This window comes from Lampetra fluviatilis, chromosome 38 (assembly GCF_964198595.1).
Source record: "Lampetra fluviatilis chromosome 38, kcLamFluv1.1, whole genome shotgun sequence".
NCBI classification, from domain to species: Eukaryota; Metazoa; Chordata; class Hyperoartia; order Petromyzontiformes; family Petromyzontidae; genus Lampetra; species Lampetra fluviatilis.
Genome location: NC_136312.1, coordinates 10,403,564 through 10,425,662, shown reverse-complemented (window position 1 = coordinate 10,425,662; position 22,099 = coordinate 10,403,564).

The window sequence follows — 22,099 nt, the reverse complement described above, 5'->3', positions numbered from 1 at the left end:
GAGTCTTGCGGAGGGCGCGGCGGCGGCCTCCTCACCGTGTACACCAGCTCGCCGCGTTCTGCGGGGATGTCGCGCGACGGTGTCACGCCAAATGTCACCCCACGATGTCACGCAACGATGCCATGCCATGATGTCACCCCACGGTGTCACCCCGTAGTTGTCACCCCACGATGTCATGCATGATGTCACCCCATGATGTCACCCCACGATGTCACCCCACGATGTCATGCCATGATGTCACCCCACGGTGTCACCCTGTAGATGTCACCCCACGATGTCAACCCACGATGTCACCCCACGATGTCACGCAACGGTGTCACACAACGATGTCACCCCACGATGTCACGCCACAATGTCACCCCACAATGTCACGCCACCTGTGTTTTATGCACGATGGTAGTCACCCATCCGGGAGCTTAACCAGGTTCAACCTGCTTATATTTTCAATCATCTGCCAATGTTTGCCACATTGTTTGATTTGGCCATAGGCCTCTGAGAGTGCGGCATTTTAAGTTACACGTGAGAAAACATTATTACTGCACGTTAACATTTGGTAAGCCACTCGATGGCGTCAGTCATTGCTTACGATGTAGTGTTCGCCCGTCCTCTATGAGAGTAGGTAATGAAAACTAATGTATAAGAACAACACATTGAAAAGAAATTAAATCTAATTATCGTGGATAATTGAGATGGGCGGGACACGTTTACAAGAAGGGATGTTGGACGATGGTCAAGACTAATAGCGGTGGCTAGGAGATGTTAACTCCCGTGCCTGGTGTACAGGAGGTCGTGGGTTCCATTCCGACCCTGACGATGCCTGTTGAATATTGGGTGTTTGCGTGTTTCTCTCTCTCATCATCAGCACGGTGGCTAGGATATGTTAACTACCTCGCCTGGTATACAGGAGGTCGTGGGTTCCATTCCGATCCTGATGCCTGCTGTATATTTGGAGTTTGCATGTTCTCCCCGTGGTCGCGTGGATTTATCCCCGGGTCCTCTAGTTTTTCCCCCCACATTTAGAATCAACGTGCATTTAGAGTTTTTGGCTGCTATAAATGTCCATATGATAAGCCACTTCGTTGAGCTATCATTTGTGACCACGTCGCTTATAAAAAGCGAATATCCTTGTGGGCCTCTCCTGGTAAAATAAAAATAGTTTAGTTTTAGTTTAGAAACGCGTCCGAGAAGACGTGAATTGGGGAGATGGAGCGATGAGTTCAGCTGGTGTGCAGGCGTTGGATGGAATTGTTGCATCGCATGATCGTGAAGGGGTGGAGGCAGCCACTTGGGGACAGCCTTCACTCAGCAGTGGATTGATCGCGGCCGAAGATGATGAAGATGACGACGCGAGATGGCCTCCCGTGACTGCGAGCACGGTTCCCATGCACGACCGTCGCTGTGACAACCACGAGGGGGGGAGGGGGGACGTTGCCACCTGCAGCCTCACGTCGCAGCCTCAGAAGCCCCTTCGCCTTGATCCCCAGGTCCTCGACCTTCATGCTGGCCTTCTGCAGGTTCTGCTTGTAGTTAAGCACCACCTTGTCGAAGGCCAGTACCTTGTCCTGCCCAATGTTCTTCAGCAGCTCTGCTCAGCCAGCGAATGAACAACGGCGACAAGCGGCAGAGCGACAAAACAAACCAAGCTGGCACGCGGGACCCATTAATTAATTATCAGGGGAGCCTCCGCGCTGTTTGGGGGTTTGATTGTGTAGGCAGAGAGGGATGCGCTCGTGAAAGAAAACAATAACAATAGACAAACGCGCGCGCAAATGGGCGCTCCCCTCGGACGGACATTCATTCCACGTGTAGTGACATAGACTCGGTCACGTGGCAGCACAGCGCTGCCTGCTGGCAGGGAAGGGGATCTGCAGCTCGCAGCAGCCAGAGAACCGCTGAACCTCGTATCTTTCTACCTGACGACGATTGCTTGTGTTGTGATCGAAACGTAATTTATTATTAATTTTTTCTACCTACGTGACTTTACCGAAAGAACCAAAGAGTATGGATTCCTGCAGTCACGAAAACTTCAAATCAAGATAGAGTGCCTCCTACTCTTAGTGTCTCCGAGTCAGTCGCTGCACTACGAATTCGAACGCTCGCGAGCGCACGGCGCCGATCTGCGGCGCCGTGTCACCGTCCTCACAAAGATGCGACGTGGACATTTTATTTTTACATCAAGGCCGCTTAGCACAGGGCCCAAAACTCCCAAGAGGGCCTGCGACAAACAGCACCGTTACAGTTGTAATAGATAAGAGTGGAACGCGCTATTGTGAGAATTTGAGGAAAAGTGACGATGGGAGGGAATTCCAAAGTGGAGCAGTGGAGGGGTTGAAGCAGACAGAGAAGTGTGTGTGTACGCATGTTGAACTTCTTTCGCACCGTACGTAGCCAACCGTGCGAATCGGAAGTGCGGGGGAAGGACAACAAACTCAACAGAAAAAGCAGTTCTAAAGAAATGAGTTTTAAATGTAGATGATGATTTAAAAGTGGATAGCTCCCAGTGGCGTCCTAATATCGAAAGGAAGAGCATTCCAGACGGCCGCAGAAGCTTATCTGAAAGCGCGCGATGCGGTGACCGCCTTTGTAAAAGTGTTGTGACCTGCAGTGTGGTGGGGTGCGTGTGTAAGTGAGGTGAGTGAGTGAGTGTGTTGCGATCGAAACGTCGTTATATTTGTATTTTTTCTTATTTTTCTATCTACGTGGCTTTACCGAAAGACCCAAAGAATATGAATTCCTGCGGTCACGAAAGCTTCAAGTCAAGATCTGCACTATGATGTTTGAGCACAGTCAGGATGAGACAAAACAGTCCATCTCGATCAGCAGGTCCCGCACCATGGGTGTAGGATACGAATGCAGTTCATGGGCACGGTGGCCATGGTAACAATGATGGAAGAGTGCATTAATGTAGATAAATTCCAGCTCTAAGAAGTACAAGCCTCGGTTTTAGTGTCATGCGATTAACAGTTCTCCCTGCAGCGTGATGGGAGAGTAAGTGCTGTCCTCCAAGTGTGTGTAGCAGAGGTCACTGGAATGGAGCTCAGAAGGAGCTCTGTGATACCCCTTCCACGGGCTGTTCCCCAACACGGAGGGTCGCACCGCTCCAGGAGAGACCTGACGGATTGTTTCTCTTCTAACGAGACACCGCCAGCACCGTCGTGTGGGGAGGGCGCGGGGAGACGAAAGCAATCAGGGGCGAGGAAGCCACTCGTGCCACTCATGGCGCCTGGGTTGCCGTGTGGAGGGAGGGAGGAGGGGAGGGAAGGGAGGTCGTGCCTATGCAGAGGTCGTGCCGCCCGGCGTCACGCAGCGCCGAGGACACCATCACTGTGCTCGCCTCCTCCTTGTGCTTCTCCCACCACTCAAAGAGGCGCAGGGGACACGGCCGCTCGTCACCTGCACGATGGAGCGAGTGGCAGAGCGAGCGGGAGAGCGAGTGGGTTGGTAGCGGTTAGCGTAGTGGTTAGCGCGTTGAGCGAGTGAGTGAGCAAGTGGATGTGTGAGTGGGTGAGTGAGTGTAGGCGAGTTGGTGGGTTGGGTAGCCAGTGGTTGGATTGACGTGTTGGTGAGTGGGTGACCGAGCGAACAAGTGACTGGGTGGGTGAAGGGGCGGATGAGTGAGTGGATGTGTGAGTGAGCAGGTTGCTTTGGTGGGTTGGGTCGTCAGTCGTCGGATTGGTGGAGTTGGAGAGTCGGTGAGTGGGTGGCCGAGCGAACGTGTAGCGCTCTGCGACGTTTCCGAACTGCCTCCCCCCCCCCACCAAATCGTCTGGAGCTCTGGCCGCCGTCGCGTACCCGTCTCGAGCTGGGGCTCCTCCAAGCTCGGGCGCTTCCCCTCCAGGCGCTTGTCCAGGGCCCACAGCAGGTAGCGGCACTCGCTGTCCGGCAGGACCTCGCCCAGACGCACTACCTGGTGTGGACCGATGTCGTCCTTCACTGCGCACGGAGACACGAGAGGCAGAGAGACACGAGAGACAAAAACACATTCGTCCAGAATGAGTTGGCGGTGCAATGTTTCCAAAACCTCTGGTCGAGAAAAAAACAACTGAGGAGTCCTAGACATTGGAGCCGGCAACTGCCAAGCACCTGGGTTGAAATCCAGGTTTTCGTTTTCGACCGCCCGCGTGCAAACCCGACAACTCCGGCTTCACGAGCCCGATGGTCTCGCCGCGGGCGCCGACTGACTGCACCACGATTCGTCTTCTCGAGCGGCGGGCCGGCCGCGGCTCGAGAGGTCGGAGACACTGAGCAGGCGCCATCGGGCTCGCACCCTTGGTCAACGCGTGTCTCTCTCTCTCTGTGTGTCCTTCTCGGGGTGGGTGTTCGATAATGACCGTGTTAGAGCAAATAAGCCTGCACCGCAGAGATCTTGGACTCAAATCGTTCGCGTGGGCGCCTGATTTTTTCTCTTTCTCTCTCTGGATGCTCAGAATAGCCATCTCAGAGCCACAACGCTGCAGCATTTCTGGGTTCACATCCAGGCCAATCACTATTCAACGATGTAGTGCGGTGCGCAAGAGCACAATTAGCACACCAAAACCTCGACACTTTCGTCAACAACACGATGGCAGAATGGGGCAGGGGGGCACGGGGGGCAGGGGGGGCCTTCTAAAAATAATTTCTGCATCGCCCCCCCGCCCCGAGGGCCATCACCACCACGGCACCCGTGACCCTCCACACCGGGGCTCCCACCCACGCCACGAGACCCCCTCCCATCTCACTTCCCCCACGTCCCCTCCACCCCGCTCCGCCGGACGCAGCGATCGCCGGGCGGCTCTCCAACCCCCGTGCGACAAACGAGCAGGATTATCTCTCTGCACGTGTCCCCCCCCCCTCCTCCTCCCCATGAAATCCCAAGTTGATGCGAAAAGCCGCTTCGGGCCGCGAGCTCATCTTGCCCTAAAGACGGCGCGTCCTGGACACGCGTGCTGGACAGAGGGCGCAAGCTGCTCAATGCTGGACAGAGTTGGAATCTCGCCCAAACTGAGTTGACTTTCGTCGCAGCCATTGATAGGCTGCTAAGCTGCGACCGTGAATTCCCACCGCACAGGGCGGCTGCTCGGATTTGAACAAAGGATCTCAGCGGTGCGAGCTCGGCGATCTTGACATCTGGTTGGCTACGTACGGCGCGAAAGAAGTTCGGCCGCACGTACGCACAACCCTAACCCGGCCACCTCAAAAGAATGGACTGCTCGAATCAAACCAAGACTCCGAATCGCAACATTCCATTGAATAGTCGTGGTACCGCGAGCAGCTAATGTTCGTTAATGCGCAGGCAGACGAAACCATGAATTAATGGCACACGCAACCTCCGGTCATATGAAGTCCGGTAACATCAACTTCAATGAATGCGCAGGCTATATTCGGGACTCTCTCATTAAAACAATTATTTACAGAATAAAACGCAGGCGACGCACGTGTGCATTTGCCAGAGTATGGCAGAACCTGACACGGACAGGAAACGTGGCATTGCGCAGGGCATTTAGAACACACTTGGAGCGCGTGTGCGCTCATGTTTCAAATTAATAATCACATTGGACAGAAAGTAAAAAAGAACGGATGGTATCATAAAAATAGTAACATGTCGTACGTGAACTTCTAGCGCACTTTGCTATCGTTTAAGGCTGAGTTGACCTACAAACCTGCCAGCCGCTGCTGTGGTAGAGCTACTGAATGACAATCAGGAATTGAGATTGTTAACAATAGCACTTCCTGGATGTATGCTGAACTTCTTTCGCGCCGTACGTGGCCAAGCGTGCTAATCTTAGTGGGAAGTGCACAGTGCCCCTGCTCTATATAACTGTGCATGTCCACCATTGGCTCGGGTCCACAGCGAATGTGCGTGCCACAGGCACTCATTTGAGGTTGGGAAATGTGTACGACGTTTCCCTTGAGCCCACGTCACGTGGTTTGTAGTGCAACTCTCCCACTAACGGAGCTACCATCAGTCACCGGGTTTACAATTCATTACACGCAACACGACTCACTCATTAACATTATACAAGTAACTCTGACTCGCTGTGACAAAAATGCATTTACTTAAAACCAGAACTAATGACGTGTAAATTAATTTGCTTTCTCCTGGTATTAAGTGGGTTCCATTATTTGCGTATTTATTTCTCCAAATTATATTTCAATTGCTCATGACCAAATCAGCTGGAACGCGTCCCTTTTCACCACATCTCGGAGGCTGGATGACGCCGACATTGTCATCGCCTCTGGGGATACATTGTGGGCAGCAGAGAGCAGTGCAGTAACAACCAAAACTCCATCGTTGTAATGTACTTCTATGCTCACTCGTCTCGGGGTTGTTAAACAACAACAACAGACAAAGCTGTAACTTTGTTTTTTGTAATCAATTCCGGCGGGATGCGATCGACGAGTGAACGGATTGGCGCTCGCTCCTGTGTGAACGTACAAACGGCACGGCGGCCCAAGTCGCCACGTGGTTACGCCACGTCCCTTGTTACAAAAATGTTTTCTATGTACAAATTGGCCTTTTGCGTTCATGAAACGTGCAACAGATCGAGGCGTGTTCAAGAATAAAGTACCCACAACCGATAATTGGTTTTTTACCCTTCTATCTGGCAACAAAACTGACACTTTTTTTTACAAGGAGTCATGTTTGCATAGACCACAATACCTGCAGTCATAATGCAAACAAAAACATAACTCTGACAATGTGCACTGTCCTTGATGTTGATCGGTCCACACCCGAGACAGCTTTCCTTAGAGCCTAGTCTCACATGGGTTGGACCAGATGACGCCAAAAGGCGCACAACTCAAGGACAATGCACTATTAGAGTACGAGAAAAAAAAAGGTGTCAGTTTTGTTGCCAGATAGAAGGGTAAAAAAACAATTATCATATTTTTTACTGGCAAATGAGGTTCCAATGGTGTAAATACCCACAACCGGTTCGTGAAAATGAAAAGCCGTGAAATGAAAACATGAACAAAGAAGCCGCAGCATCGAAAAAACGGTGCAGGCGAGACAGTAAAACAAAATAGATGGGACGAAAATAAAATGATTCCTGAACAAAATCACGACCACGAATCGTAACGTTTCATCAACCGATGAATTGGGAAGGGGGGGGGGGCTCAAGGAGAATCGATACAAGCCCTACTATGTCCAAAACAAAATCACACCACGCTCCATCACCTGCTCGATGCTCCCATCAGCGTGCTTACGGGGGAAAAAGTGTTGAGCACCTGCGCCAATTTGTTGAGCATCTGCGTGTCCTGTTTATGCACGTACGTTGAACTTCTGTCGCACCGTGCGTAGCCAACCGTTCAAGTTCATTTATTCGGTATAGCCCTGTGAGCCATTCGGCTCTTGAATCGGGTGCAACCGCAACAAACAAAAAACAAAAACATGAACAAAAAAACATCTTAAAGTGAATATGTGACTGAGTGCAAACAGAAAATCCAAGAAAAGACAGCAAAATATTGCAGAAAAAAATATTGCAGAAAAAAAAACCCGTGCAAATCGGATGTGCGGGGGAAGGACAACAAGCTAAACACCTGGGTCGTAACGGTAGCGCGTTACTCCACTCGCTGCGGAGGTGCGTGGGTTCCAACCCAGCGGCCGACACTCATTATTTTCTACTCTTTGGTTCTTTCGGTAAAGCCACGTAGGTAGAAAACGACGTTTCGATCGCAATAACAAGCGACCGTCTTAAGGTTGCGATCGAAACGTCGTGATCTATTATTTTTTCGACCTACGTGATTTTACCGAAAGAACCAAAGAGTATGGATTCCTGCAGTCACGAAAGCTTCAAATCAAGACTGATATTTTAGTCCTGCGGACGTAAAAAACCTCAATAATGCCGAGCGTTCTCCGCTTCGCAGCGGACGTTAAAGATCGCGTGACGCCGCTCACGAGAGCAGGCCATCGTGTACTCGTGTCAGGGTCCAAATTTGGCAATTTCTAGAAATTACACCGCAAATTCCTCGCTTGTGGTTGTACACGCAGCAATCACCGCCCCGTACCACGAGCAGACTAATGCCCCCGGACACTCTTGCAAATGAGACTCATCCTGACCTCTAGAGTTGTCACCCGGTGCAACAAAATGAGCTTGATGCTTCAATTAAAGGGACATTTCCCAAAGCCTGCCCGCAATTAGGGGGCAATGACGTGGCCGCTTTGTAGGGTGCAAAAATAAATAAAAAGAAAACGAAAATACGCCATCCGAGCTGACCTTTCACTTACAAACACTCCTAAGTACCACGAATTGTCGAAAGGTCACATTTCCCATTAAGGCCCCATTAAAGCGACCAGCGCGGGGCCAGTGAGAAGTTGCCCATGGATGAGATCAGTGCACAGACTACAGACACATTGCCCTTTACATCCTCCCATTGGACATACCGAATCATTATCTATCCTGTACCCGAGAGAGGTGGTCTTCTTTGCGGTGGGGAAATACACTCGGGAACGCCGGTAGAGATGAACGAGCTGATCGATAAGCTGCCATCTATCCACTGCTGGACGAAGGCCCTCTTCCCCATGCAGCGTCACCACCTCCCCTCGTGGTGCCGAGGTGCCGCAATTCATCTCGATCCTGCGCACAATTTGACCCTACTGGCTCCTTTTCTCCGCGGTGGTCATCATCCCTGGGCACAATTTCTCCTTTTGGATGCCATTTCATCACCAGTCCTGCCCACCGGCAATGATCCCTTCTCCGCTACCACGTGTTCCGCCAAAGCCCACTGACATACCTCAAGAGTTCACATGTCTACAAATTGCATTTGTTCCCTGATCTCTGAGTTCCTATTTCTGTCTTTCGGCGTAATCCCACGCACGCAACTTTTAGATCCATATTTTGTCAGGAGCCCGTGCCAAAGCTCCACATGGCTGGCCATCGAACAAAGACGGTCACTGCATCGCACCGGTTCGCATGCGCTTCTGCAGCCGTCTGGAACGCTCTTCCTTCCGATATTAGGAAGCCACTGGAGCTATGCACTTTTAAATCATCTCGATTGAAAACTAATTTATTTAGAACTGCTTTTTGTGTTTAGTTTGTTGTCCTTCCCTCGCACCTCCGATTATAATCACGCTACGTACGGTGGGGTGAAATAAGTTCAACATACGTACGTACATACGTGTCATAACTGGCAAGATGCACAGATTGAAATTTACTTTTGTAGGCACACTCGTGAGCTGATTTTTCAACATCAAACTCCGTTAAAAAAAGACACCAAACTGCTTTTCTTTACCTTACTTAATCATTCTTGATTTGAAGCTTTCGTGACTGCAGGAATCCATACTCTTTGGTTCTTTCGGTAAAGTCACGTAGGTAGAAAAAAATAAAATCGCGACTTTTCGGGCGCAACACAAGCAGTTGTCGTCTGATAACGGACGCTTGTGTTGCCCCCGAAACGTCGCGATTTATTTTATGTTTTACTTAATAATTTTTATCTTGATCCACTTTGCAAAAATTTCCACACTTATACTGAAAATATATTCAGACTATAAACACATTGGACGGCGTCCATGACTTGTCGCTTATTTTGACTCAAATCGTATTCGCCGCATCCTATATGCACCGATTGGCCAGAGCATAAAGCGCACCGACAAACCAACGCGGATGGAAACAGAGAGTTGGTGGATGACACAAACGCGTGAAACTCCCTGCCGACCCGTGGGCTTCGCCATCGTTTGGCTTGGCCAGGCTATAATTGCAGCGCAGCAAGTGGATGAGGGTTTCTCCCCGTCTTCCTTCGCCATGCATAAACACTCGTGGACGGAGTTTGCCAAACATCCAAATATAGAACCACAGAGCTTGGGGAATTGTGGACGCTGGCTCTGGCTGCCTTCCCCCGCTTGGCTGTGCTTTCCCGTGCCTCTGAATCATTCCCTCGCACCCTGATTAGTTCTCTCTCACTCTCAGAATCATTCAATCTCACGCCCCGAATCATTCTCTCTCACTCTCTGAATCGTTCTCTCACTCTCTGAATCATTCTCTCTCCCTCCTTGAATCGTTCTCTCTTACTCTCTGAATCATCCTCTCTCACTCCCTGAATAATTATCCCACTATCGGAATCATTCTCTCTCACCATCTGAATCATTCTCTCACCATCTGAATCATTCTCTTTCACTCTGAATCATTCCCTCGCTCCCAAAATCATTCTCTCCCACTATCTGAATCATTCTCTGTCACTCTCTGCATCGTTCTCTTTCACTCTCCGAGTCATTATCTCCCTCTACGAGAGTGAACAAATACTGCGCACGTTACAAATGCTAAAGGAGTCATTTTTTATCGTAAGAACTTTTTTTTACAAGTACAGTACGTATACACATTTATCCATCCTACCGATTTTGCACGCAACTTTTATCCTCATCGACCACACTTATTCAGGGAGAAAATCGTAAGAAATCCAATAAATGACACCTCACAGGCCAGACCCAAGTGTTATAGGTTAACACTTGAGGTGGAACGAGTCATACATTTATATCGATTCTTGAGGCCGCCATACACACGTGGAATGATGCGTAAGAATCAATATCACGGATTTGCATGTTGCGTTGCATCAACACATGCGTTCATATTCCTACAGACACACCACTCACTCATAGACCAACAGAGACACAAATCCCCCGTATCGCTCAACAGACTCCTGCGATAAGTGCTGAGAGCAAGCACCTACAACAACACACACTGGCACACAGATACGCACATACACACAGACGCCACACAACAAACACACCCTAACACATAACAACAACAACAACCGCCATTCGCCACTAAGTGGTCCGTGGCGTTCCCACGGCGCTCGTGCCAGGCTAGGTGCACTCTGAGGCTGCCACGTGAAGTGTCGAAGACTCGTAGTCAGCTCACGGAAGAGACCCTGCAGGTGCCACGGGTTAACAGAGACGACTAATGTCACGTGTGCACCACGTGGCTCCCGACGGTGCGCACCTGCTGCGCTTTAAATACTCAGAAGCAGCAATTAACCAGGTAATTAGCAAGCAGGCATCGCTCAGCCCACCATTGTATCTGCACCAGATTGAAATCATTTCCGTTACAGCCATGGACAGCTTAACGAACTACGTGGGGGGGGGACGATGTTAAATCGTAGTGTGTGGGCAAGAGGACCTCACTTCCATTTCGCACTTGAAGGTGAACTGGGGACGTCTCTGACTCCCGGCCATCGTAGCTTTTACACCATCAGGAATGGTCCTTGATGATTGATAGCGGAGGGGTCTAGGGACCCTGAGAGCACGAGAAATAACCCAGAGCCCTGGCCGACTGAGGGCAGGAGATGAAGAGGACGGCAGAAGGCAAGGGCAGGGGACCCCACGTGAGTGGGACAAGCGCGTGGAAGAAGGAGACGTCTTACAATTACAATTCCTTAATAGCGGAAACACATACTAATTCAATGATTACTAATCGATTGTATAATTACAATACCCCCCCCCCCCTCCTCCGCCTCTGATCTCTGCACCTGATGGGTTCAGTGACGGCGTCGTGCTGCTGCTGCTGCTCTATGGAAGAGCGGAAGCAGGTGGATTGCTTCACGATTCTGGCAAATCGGCCGATGATGCTGGTTGATGTAATTACCAGCAACACGTCGCAGTACTCAAATTTTAAATGTTGTGGATTTACTCTCCAACACACCGGTGGGCTGAAGTCGCAACTAATTGGCGCGTTTTGTTTACGTGACAAATCCCTTACTGATTGGATGTGCCGGGTGGTGGAGGGGTACGACACATTTTATACTTGGGCGATGTAACCCAACGACTTTTGTTACTAAAATAACATTGGTCGCGAAATCTTGCTACGTGTTAAACAAAAAAAAGAGATGGCGTTCGTGCAGGACTGCCCTGGCCTGAAGCCACATGGGGGGGGGGGGGGTTCCACTTAGGGCTGAACAATTAATCGATTTCAAATCGAAATCGCAATTTGAAACAATGCCATTAGCAAATCGCAAAGGCTGTGATTTTTTTCGATTTGAAAAGTCCTCTTACTTTCTTATTGGAATTGTTTTATTTGTTTATCGTTATAACTTGATTTACTTAACTTAACAATTGTTCTATGTTTGATTGTTCTATTTCAATAAAAACATTTTAATAAATACATGTTTGAAGCCATTCATATCTTTTCAGTTCTCATTATTGCATTAGAATATATAGAGCAGTTCATATTTTGATGGTATCATGTGGTAATGCTCCATCACATGTTTTAAATCTATTACACAGTGAATATTGAACTGAAGCATGACTTAAATTTAATCGCAAATCAAATCGCAATATCTGTCAGAAAAATAACAAATTAGACATTTCCCCCAAATCGTTCAGCCCTAGTTCCACGTGCATCGCCCTCGTCGTTGTGCCCGGCAAGGGGACGACGACGAGGGAGATGCCGCGGTACGAACGTTGTTGCAGTCAGTGCCTTCTGAGAAAGTGGGGACCACCAGGGCATCACCACCCATACAGCCACGACACACTGACACAACAACAACAACGACGACGACGGCTATTCTCACGACTCTGGTGGTGCCGTCACCACGGCACTTGTGCCAGGCTAGGTGCACCTATCACACTCACCGCTGAATCGTATTCTCTAGACTATAAGACGCAATTCGTCGTCTGGATTTTAAACCAAACGATGGGGCGGGGGGGGGTAGTGGGGGGTGCGTCTTATAATCCGGTGTATTTGTGACCATATTTGAAACACGTTCCTTCGGAGTGGGCAGGTAGGAACTTGGTTGGACAGCGCGGCGTTCAGGGGGGGGGGGGCAGTTGGATGAGTGGGCATGTTTACCCCTCCCCCCCACCCTCCCCGACATCGTCAACCAATCGCGGCGTAGATCGGTGTTCGGTGGGGAGGTGCATGGGTGGGCGGAATTCCGTGTATGCACGACAGACAGACAGACAAATAATCCCTGGTGGGCAGTGTGGAACCTTCTTTTTCGTTCTTTCGGTAAAGTCACGTAGAATGGAAATAATAAAATAATAAAAATAAAACATAATAAAATATTTTTACATAATAAAATAAAATATTTAATTTTATTATGTTATATTTTATGTGTTATTAAGTGTGGAACCTGTTGTTCCTACCTGTAAAACTTTACTGACACGAAGCGAGATGTTTTGGGGGTGCGTGATTTTACGACCTGCAACGTCTTTCAGTCCGGGGAACACACGGGGCACATTGCAGACGTCTTCACGAGATCGTGCACAATCACACTTGGTATATACAATGTTTGATCACGTGTTTAGTGTAACGTCTGGGTCATCGCAGACCCCCAATGGCCCATAACGACCCACGCCCAACGTCGGCACAACGTTGGAAAGTTTGCCGGATTAATAACCTAAAAAAAGACAAAATATCCCCCGTATAGCCTTGAACAGACTGTTGGGGCAAGTGCTGTTAGCGAGTAGCACATGTGAAGGCCGGCACGGAACACGAAGGGCTGGGTGGTCAGCACCACGCCCGGCCGCCTTTGTCTCCCCAGTGGCGACGTTGGCACGAGCGCACCAGGTACTCATTTGAGGCTGAGTCGACCCTAAGCCGCCACACACACACACAGCTCACGCACCGCATACATCTGGGGGCAACTCACCTTCCGCAGCAACGAGGACGAACGTGACGGCCAGCCAGGCACAGGCAGCCGTGGCCACGAGCCTCCTCCGTCCGCCCATCGCCTCCAAACCGACGAGAGCCTCCAAACAACCGCCGACGTTGTGAAAGTGGCGGTTGGAGTCCGGTGCCAGGGCCGGTGGTTGGTGGGAGGGGGGGGCGGGGGGGGCACGTGTGGGGTGAGGACCCCTCCCAGTGACCCCCCACCTCTCCCAGACGGCCCACACCCGTGCAGGCCACATGTTCCAATGTACTTGAGAAACGTTCGACCCCCCCGAGGCTCCAATGGGGGGGGGGTCATTCTGACCGTGAGACACCGGGCACCTTGCGAGATTGAATGTGATAGGTTTGCAACCGTTCACTTGTGAGCTACGGTTCATCAGCACCGCGACGGGGAGGAGTGGTAAACTTCAATGGGGGGTTGTTAGCCACCCCCCCCCCCCAGCGTCCCTTGGGGTGCTACACGACCCCAGCGGGCAGACCAGCCTCGTGCTGCGGGAGGGGTCACGGGGCTGGCGACGCGAGGCAAAGTTGCGCCTGATGAGAGAAGTTCGCTTCCTCCAGAGGCCGGTGACCCGCACGAGCGGCCGGATTAGCGCTGTCGTCTCTGCTGAGTGCCTCGTGTCTGCTCGTACGCAGTGCCGGGTGATCCTAGTAGCAAAAGTAGCTACACCTGTAGTCGCTACACATGTAGTAGCTACATATGTAGTCGCTACACATGTAGTAGCTACACATGTAGTAGCTACGGGCCCCGCACTTTCAAGGGCCCCGCGCTTAATGCTTTCAAGCTATCAACTCCGGTTCAGTGATTCTGCACTTGCTCTATTACTATAGTACTATACCGCCTTCAACTTTTACGAACGACTGGGTGTTTAAGGTTCGCGATTTGCCGTATTATTTGGCTCGATAGCAAGTGAAAAAATACAATTACTTTACTCTGCAAGTTAATAATTTGTGTTTGAATACAGGTTTATTTATTTAGAGCCTCTTTATAAAATATGCTACAGGCCCCGCAATAGCTTCATCCGGCACTGCCGGTGTTGGATCCCGACTCTGACGATGTCTGCTGTGTATTTGGAGTTTGCGGTGTCTCTCGCCCCGTGGTCGCGCGGACTTTTTTCTGGGGATCCTCCGGTTTTCCCCCTCCACATTTAGAAATCAACGTCGCACGATGAGAGCATTTGCCTGCTGCTGCTGCAGCTGCAAATGTCTACGTGGTGATAAGCCGCTCCGCTGAGCTGTCATTTGCGGCCACCTCGCTTCTGAAAAAGAGCTACACAGGCCAGTGGTGCCCTTACCTGGTAAATTAAAATGAAAGATTTAAAGCTTTCGTGACTGCAGAGATTCATATTCTTGGTTCTTTCGGTAAAGTCACGTAGAAGGGAAATAATAAAATAATAAAAATGAAACATAATAAAATAAAATTCTCCCGACGTTTCGGCCACAACACAAGCAGCCGTCCTCAGGTGAAGACAGAGCGGTCTGAAAGACAGCGCTCCAATGAACACAGCTAAGCTTGGCAGCGTATTTTAAGCTGGGTGGGAGGAGAAGAATCAGTAACTGCTTCAGCCCACACCGGTGTGTTGGAGAGTAAAACCCACGACATTTACAATTTGAGGACTCTGACGTTTCGCTGGTGATGACAGCCAGCTTCATGGACCTCTTCACACAAAGCACGAAAAGTTGGTTGCAATTAGGCGTTGAATGGCCGCTCCCTGTCCTCCATTGGCGCTCCTGAAGGCAGTTTGTAGGAAATTCCACGTTGCCATGGCGGGAACGTGTCCACCCATCGGACGGTCACTGGTTTTTATGATTTTGCATGAAGGGAGAACAATGCAATACGATACATATGCAATGGTGATCACCACCAATCTGCGCTGGTACCAGCGTGGTGAAGTATGGTCAAATAAACCCCCACGACTCGCACGTGAGGCGGGGAGGACCTCATCCAGCAGTGGATTTCCATCCAGCAGTGGCGTGAGTTCATAGTGCGGCACGTGGGCCGCGAGTAGATGAGACGGATGATGATGATGATGATGTTGTAGATGATGATGTAAATAATGATTTCGATAGATTGAACCGCGGTGATTGCAATGACGGTGGTCATGATGCTGTTAATGCCTCTGCTGCTAATGATAATGTATGTAAATGAATTACGATGTATTAATATTTATTGACTGAAATTTGATGATGACCATCATCACACTAACGATTAAAAGTGATGATGGTACAGGGACTCCTCTACTTACGAACACCCGACTTAGGAACTTTCAGAGATACGAACGAACCTGTCCGTATGTCCAAGTTGCCTGTTCGAACCGAGAGTCGTGAGTTCAACTGCCGCGCAAACATATGGCGGTGGTGGCATCTACATCTCTGCAGAAGGTAAAGAACCAGTGGTATCTACATCTACAGAATGTGAAAAACCAGTGGCATCTACATCTGCAGAACATGAAGAACCAGTGGCATCTACATCTGCAGAAGGTGAAGAACCAGTGGCATTTCTACATCTGTAGAAGGCAAAGAACCAGTGGCATCTACATATACAAAACGTGAGGAACCAGTGGCATCTACATCTACAGAATATGAAGAACCAGTGGCATCTACATCTGCAGAACGTGAAGAACCAGTGGCATCTACATCTGCAGAACATGAAGAACCAGTGGCATCTACATTTGCAGACCATTAAGAACCAGTGGAAGCTACAGGAGATTATACAACTTTTAAAGCCAATTCTAGATTTGAAGTTTTCGTGACTGCAAGGATCCATACTCTTTGGTTCTTTCGGTAAAGTCACGTAGGTGAAAATAAAATAAAAATTACTTTTATTTTTATTTTATTTTCACCTACGTAACTTTTAAATCCATTCCCCGTGTTTAGTGTACATGCCGTATAACATGTTTGGAATGGAGTTGAGTAGAGTTGGACTTACGAACATACCTCTGTAACCAAACTCGTTCGTAACTAGATGAGTCCCTTTATACGATTATGTGAATCATAAAGTCCGTGCTGCGGCCGAACCTGATGATGCAGCTCCTGCTGCTGCTGATGATGATGACGACGGAAAGAGACAGTGTTGTACTGTACCTCTGTGTGACTCCGGCCCGGCGTACACTTAGCGTCTCATAACAGAATGCGCCGTAACATTTAACGTAACACTCGGTTTATTGGCTTCACTAAATTGGCAAAGTCATATCGTGGCATGGTTTAAATTAACATCGCATATTCTTGTCATATTCATATCATAACCAGAACAGCACAATGGTACAATACGCTTAAATGTTTTGTTTTCTTCTATGTACATTTACATTCCGAACAAAAATACAGATCTCGTATAATAATAATGTATATGTTTATATATATACAGGCTTGCGACGGGGGTGGGGGGGAAGAGGACACGATCACGGTTGACTACGGTACGGTGCGAAAGAAGTTCAAGATACATACAAGGGACATGAGTGAGTCTGCATGTTGGTTACCTTTATTTCAACAGTAAGAGCAGCCTCTAGGCCGTGACGCGTGGATGTTTGTCTGTGATCATCATCTCAAACTCGGCCAGCCTATAGGAATGACCGTGATGTTATTATATTATTACATTAATATTTTCCCACGATACGATATGAAATGTCAGGGAGCTAACGATACATCGCGATGTCCGTATCGCCCACAACTTTGCGATCGTATTCGCGATGCTGTTGAACTTTGCCGTCATTGTTGTGCTTTGATGTTTTTTTTTTCTTGCCGGAAGGAATGACATAGAGAATGAAGATGACTTTAGAAGTCTTGCGACTGCGGTGTTACCGCACGTGGTCTCTTCTCCGACGTGGGGTGTGAAAGCTTGAGTGGAGTAACGCAAAGATCCGACAGAGCAAACGACGAGCAGTAGAAATGTGTTTGTTCTTAATGATGCCGTAAATGTCACGGACGGACGAGATGAATACCAACACGATGATGTATGGTGGATATCAGCAGCGTGGTGCAAACACGAGAACGTGAATAACAATTTGGAGAAAGGCGAAGTTGGAATTCTGAAACGTGCGATGAGAAAACGAGAGACTCGACTTGGGACATCGGAGACGCCGCAAGAAGCCGGGGAAGAGAGCCAATTAAGCCGCACAAGCTACTCGAACGATTTGGATGCGTCTGGGAGAATCTCAACGCGAAGTTGCTGAGCGATATCGTGGGCTAAGGCTCCATTGGCGGAATGCCACGGTCGCCGAATGGCTTTGATGACAGGCGCTGCTGCAGTCTACTTAACAAAAGTCTAGCAAGATTTCGTGACTGCAGGGATTCATCTTCTTGGTTCTTTCGGTAAAGTCACGTAGAAGGGAAATAATAAAATAATAAAAATAAAACAATAAAATAATTCTCACGACGTTTCGGCCACAACGCAAGCAGCCGTCCTCAGGTGAAGATCAGGTCTGACCTGGTGAGAATAATTTAATTGTTTCATTTTTATTATTGCCCTTCTACGTGACTTTACCGAAAGAACCAAGAAGGAAAGTCTAGCATTGCCATGTGGAATGCTCATCGCGCACATGCTGACAGACTCTGGGTTACGATTATTTAAGCGAAACTACAAATATGATGACTTCATATTTAACTATACTATGCCGTCAATTCGTAAGTTAAAATAATAATCGCTGCTCTGCAGGAATGTTACGGTTAATATCGATTACCGGAGACACTTTAATTATAAAGTTTGTAATTTCGTAAATATGTTGTCATGGAAAATTTGTTTACCTTTTTCGTTACATTTTAAGTAATGTAACACGAGCGACGGTGATCGCTGCGCTACGAACCCGGAGACCCGAGTTCGATTCCCGCTCACGGCCAACAGCGGTGACGATTATCTGAACCGGTCCTGGGCCTGCCCCCGAGGTCGATTCTGGGTCCTCTGGTTTCGTTCCTCCACTTTTAGAATCGTGTGGTTTAGAAAATTTGGCTGCTGTGAATGTCCACGTGATGAGCCGCTTCGTTGAGCTATCATTTGTGGCCAGGTCGCTTCTGAAAAAAACAGCTACACAGCTCAATGGGCCTTTTGAAAAAAGCAAAGTTTATATAGTTTAAGCGGTGCGGTGTGTAAACATCGCCACAAGGGAGACAAAGGCGGCCGGGCGTGGTGTTGGCCACCCATCCCCTCGTGTACCGTGCCGGCCTTTATAGGTGCTCGCTAACAGCACTTGCCCCTACAAGTCTGTTAAGGCTGCACGGGGGATCTTTGTCTTTGTTGCGTGGTGACGGAACAGTTAGGACGCAGAGGTTGGAAGGCGCTCTGTGCGGAACGTGAGCATATGGCCAGCAACGTGGACTTTCTATGTCGATGTTAAAACCATTACTACCATTACCAACGCGTGCATTCACAAGTGCTGATTTGATTGATGAAGGGGGTCACCTGTTACTGGACTAGCTACTGATAGTGTTAACTATTCACGTGCCGATTACAAAAAGCACGTGCTATTTTTTAGGAGACTGAAATTGACATTTTTATTGGCTGTGTGGGGTGGTGGCGGGTTTATCGATGCGTTTATATTTACGCGATGTAACCCAACAAAAACTCTTATTATGCGTAATGCTCATCTTGGCACCGTGCTGTAAACAAGTGATGACCATCCCAACCCATCTCTCTACATGCCTTTCCAGTTATGTGCTATGAAGTAGGGCCATTGCCTGAAACGTCGACCTATCACATACCCTCTATTTTACTTTTAAAGCAGTGCTATTAGACGAATACGTTGAGTTTTCTTGTGTATGTGTGTGTGTGTCTGCGCGCGCGTTAACTATGGAACGGGAGTATGTTCTAGCTACGGAACGTCGACGCATGTAACGCCACTCCGAGCCCGCATCACGCTCGCGTGAAGTAGACATCCCCTACGCTTTGGTTCCGAAAGAACCAAAGAGTATGGATTCCTACAGTCACGCAAGCTTCAAATCAAGATTAGACATCCCTTACCGTGCAACTGCCCTCCCATGTGTGAATTGCCATCGACATCCGAACCCCCTTGAGCCTTCAAACAACCCGGAGGTTTACCGCTCGTCCCACGTTTACCAAGTCACGGCGCCGACGAATGAGACGGCTTACAAGCCGCACGCGCCTGATGATTGTGAACTGCGTTCGGATGATGATGACGATGGACGCGTGTAAGCGTGTATGTGTCTTTGTTCACGTGTGTGTCACACGTGACGTGAGAGCATGCTGCTTCAGATGAAGACAGTGATCGTGTGTGTGGGTATGAATGATCAATGTGTTAGTCTGCATGGGGAGCAGGTAGCGTAGCTGTTAGCGTGCTGCGCTATGAACCCAGCGACCCAAGTTCGATTCCGGTTCACGGCCAACACCGGTGACGATTATCTGAACCGATCATGGGTCTCCCCCTAGGTCGACTCAGCCTCAAATGAGTAGCTGGTGCGGTGTGCAAAATCATCGCCACTGGGGAGATAAAGGCGGTCGGGCGTGGCCCTGGCCAACCCACCCCCTCGTGTGCCGTTCCGGCCTTCATAGGTGCTCGCTAACAGCACTTGCCCCTGCAGTCTGTTAGGGCTATACGGATGCGGGTGCCGTTGAACAACTATGAGGCGCGTGCGGCGTGCGTCGCGTGCCCGTTTCCCTTCGCTTGCACTCGAAAGGAAGAGGGCCGACGGCCGACGGCGCGCGCGTGGCTCGTGGTCTGTCGCGAGGATACGCGGGGTTCGAGAAGACGCCGTTCCACGTGGTCGACGTTTGCTGCCGCCAGCGGCGACGCGTGCGGGATGATGACGCACCGCCACACCCCGAGAGGGCATCGGGATGGCCGAGTAACTTCGCCGATGAATCGCCGTGGGCGTGTGAATATTTTTTTTCCCGGAGGAGAACGGGAGATCGAAAGAGGGGGATCACGAATTTAAAACGGTCAACGTGGTTCCATAGCATCCGAACAGACCAAAGCCGGTGGTGGAAATTCCACATTCTTATGGCAAGGCCGAGTAATTTTATTCTACAACCACAGTTGACTTCCCACAACGTGATACTCGGTGTATCGACCCTATGCGCATGGACATGAACTAATCCTTTATCCGTCGACGTTTTCATTCCACACTGATTCTTTTGGGAGGTGGGGGGGGGAGAGATGGGGGGGGGCACTCTGCTAAAACTTTCTCCGAGTCCTTTAATGGACAAGGCAGACAGGAGGTGGCGGGGCACTTCTGATGAATGGGTGAACGGCTCCCTTCCCGTCGGCCCCCTGGAGTGAATGTAGGATTAGACTACTAGAGGTCAGGGGGTTGAAGGTGGACATGGATGGAAGAAGTGGTGATGACATTTTTTTTTGGGGGGGGGGGGGGGGATGGAGGGAGACCTTAGGACTCACGACTGAGGGCCGAGTAGCCAAGACAACCCAGGACCTGGAACCTGGAACCCAGGAACTAGGATCTGAAGACCCAAGCCCATGATGAGTGTAACCAAGACAGCCCCATGACCCAGCGACCTGACAACCGTGTCCTAGGAAGAACCTTAAAACGATGAAAACAGGGCCCCGGGAGGCCAGAGAGCTCCCTCCCTCCACATCCACCAAGAATCTCCCCTCCTCCCTCTCTCTCTTTCTCCGGCGTCGCGCTTATTTCCTCCGGCCGATGCGCGCCATGAGCTTGGCGTTGTGTGCCGCCTTGGAGCGCGTGTCGCTCGCCTTGGCGTGGTCGATGAGGATGCTCAGGATGTTGGTGGGAACGTCCAGGGACAGCGCGAACTTGGCGCCCTTCCCGGCCCGCTTGCCTTGGAGGTGCGCGTTGGTCCTCCGCCCCTTCCACTGCGCCGAGCGCCACGAGCCTCCCGCCCTGAGCCCCAGCTGTCGGTCTTCTACCTCGTTCACCTCTTCCTCGTCATCCTCCTCGTCATCCTCCTCCTCCTCGCCGTAGTCGCTCTCCTGGCCGCCGTCGTCGCCACCACCATCGCCACCGCCGCCGCCGCCCTGAATGGCGCGAAGCTTGTGGTGGTAGCCAAACGAGGAGAGGAGGCGGCCGAGTTCCCCGGGCAGAAGGAAGGGACCCTCCTGGCCCGGACTCACGGGACCCGAGTTCGCGCCCCGACACAGCAGCAGGAGGAGGAGGAGCCAGCGGCAGCACGTGGGAGGCATCGCGCGGGTCGTGCGTGGAGCCAGCGGCCTTCCGCCTGCGCACGGGGGAGACAAAAGATACAAAGATCCCCCGTGTAGCCTTAACAGACTGTAGGGACAAGTGTTGTTAGCGAGCACCTATGAAGGCCAGAACGATACACGAGGGGGTGGGCGGCAAGCACCACGTCCGGCCGCCTTTGTCTCCCCGGTGGCGATTTTTACGCACCGCACCGGGTCCTAATTTGAGGCTGAGTCGACGTAGGGGAGGCCCAGGACCGGTTCAGATAATCATCACCGGTGATGGCCGTGAGCGGGAATCGAACCCGGGTCGCCGGGTTCTTAGCGCAGCGTAGCGCTGACCGCTACACCACCGCTCCCCAAACACACACGCACAGACGCGTGGCCTCCGTGGGGGGTCAGAGGTCCCTCCGGTGG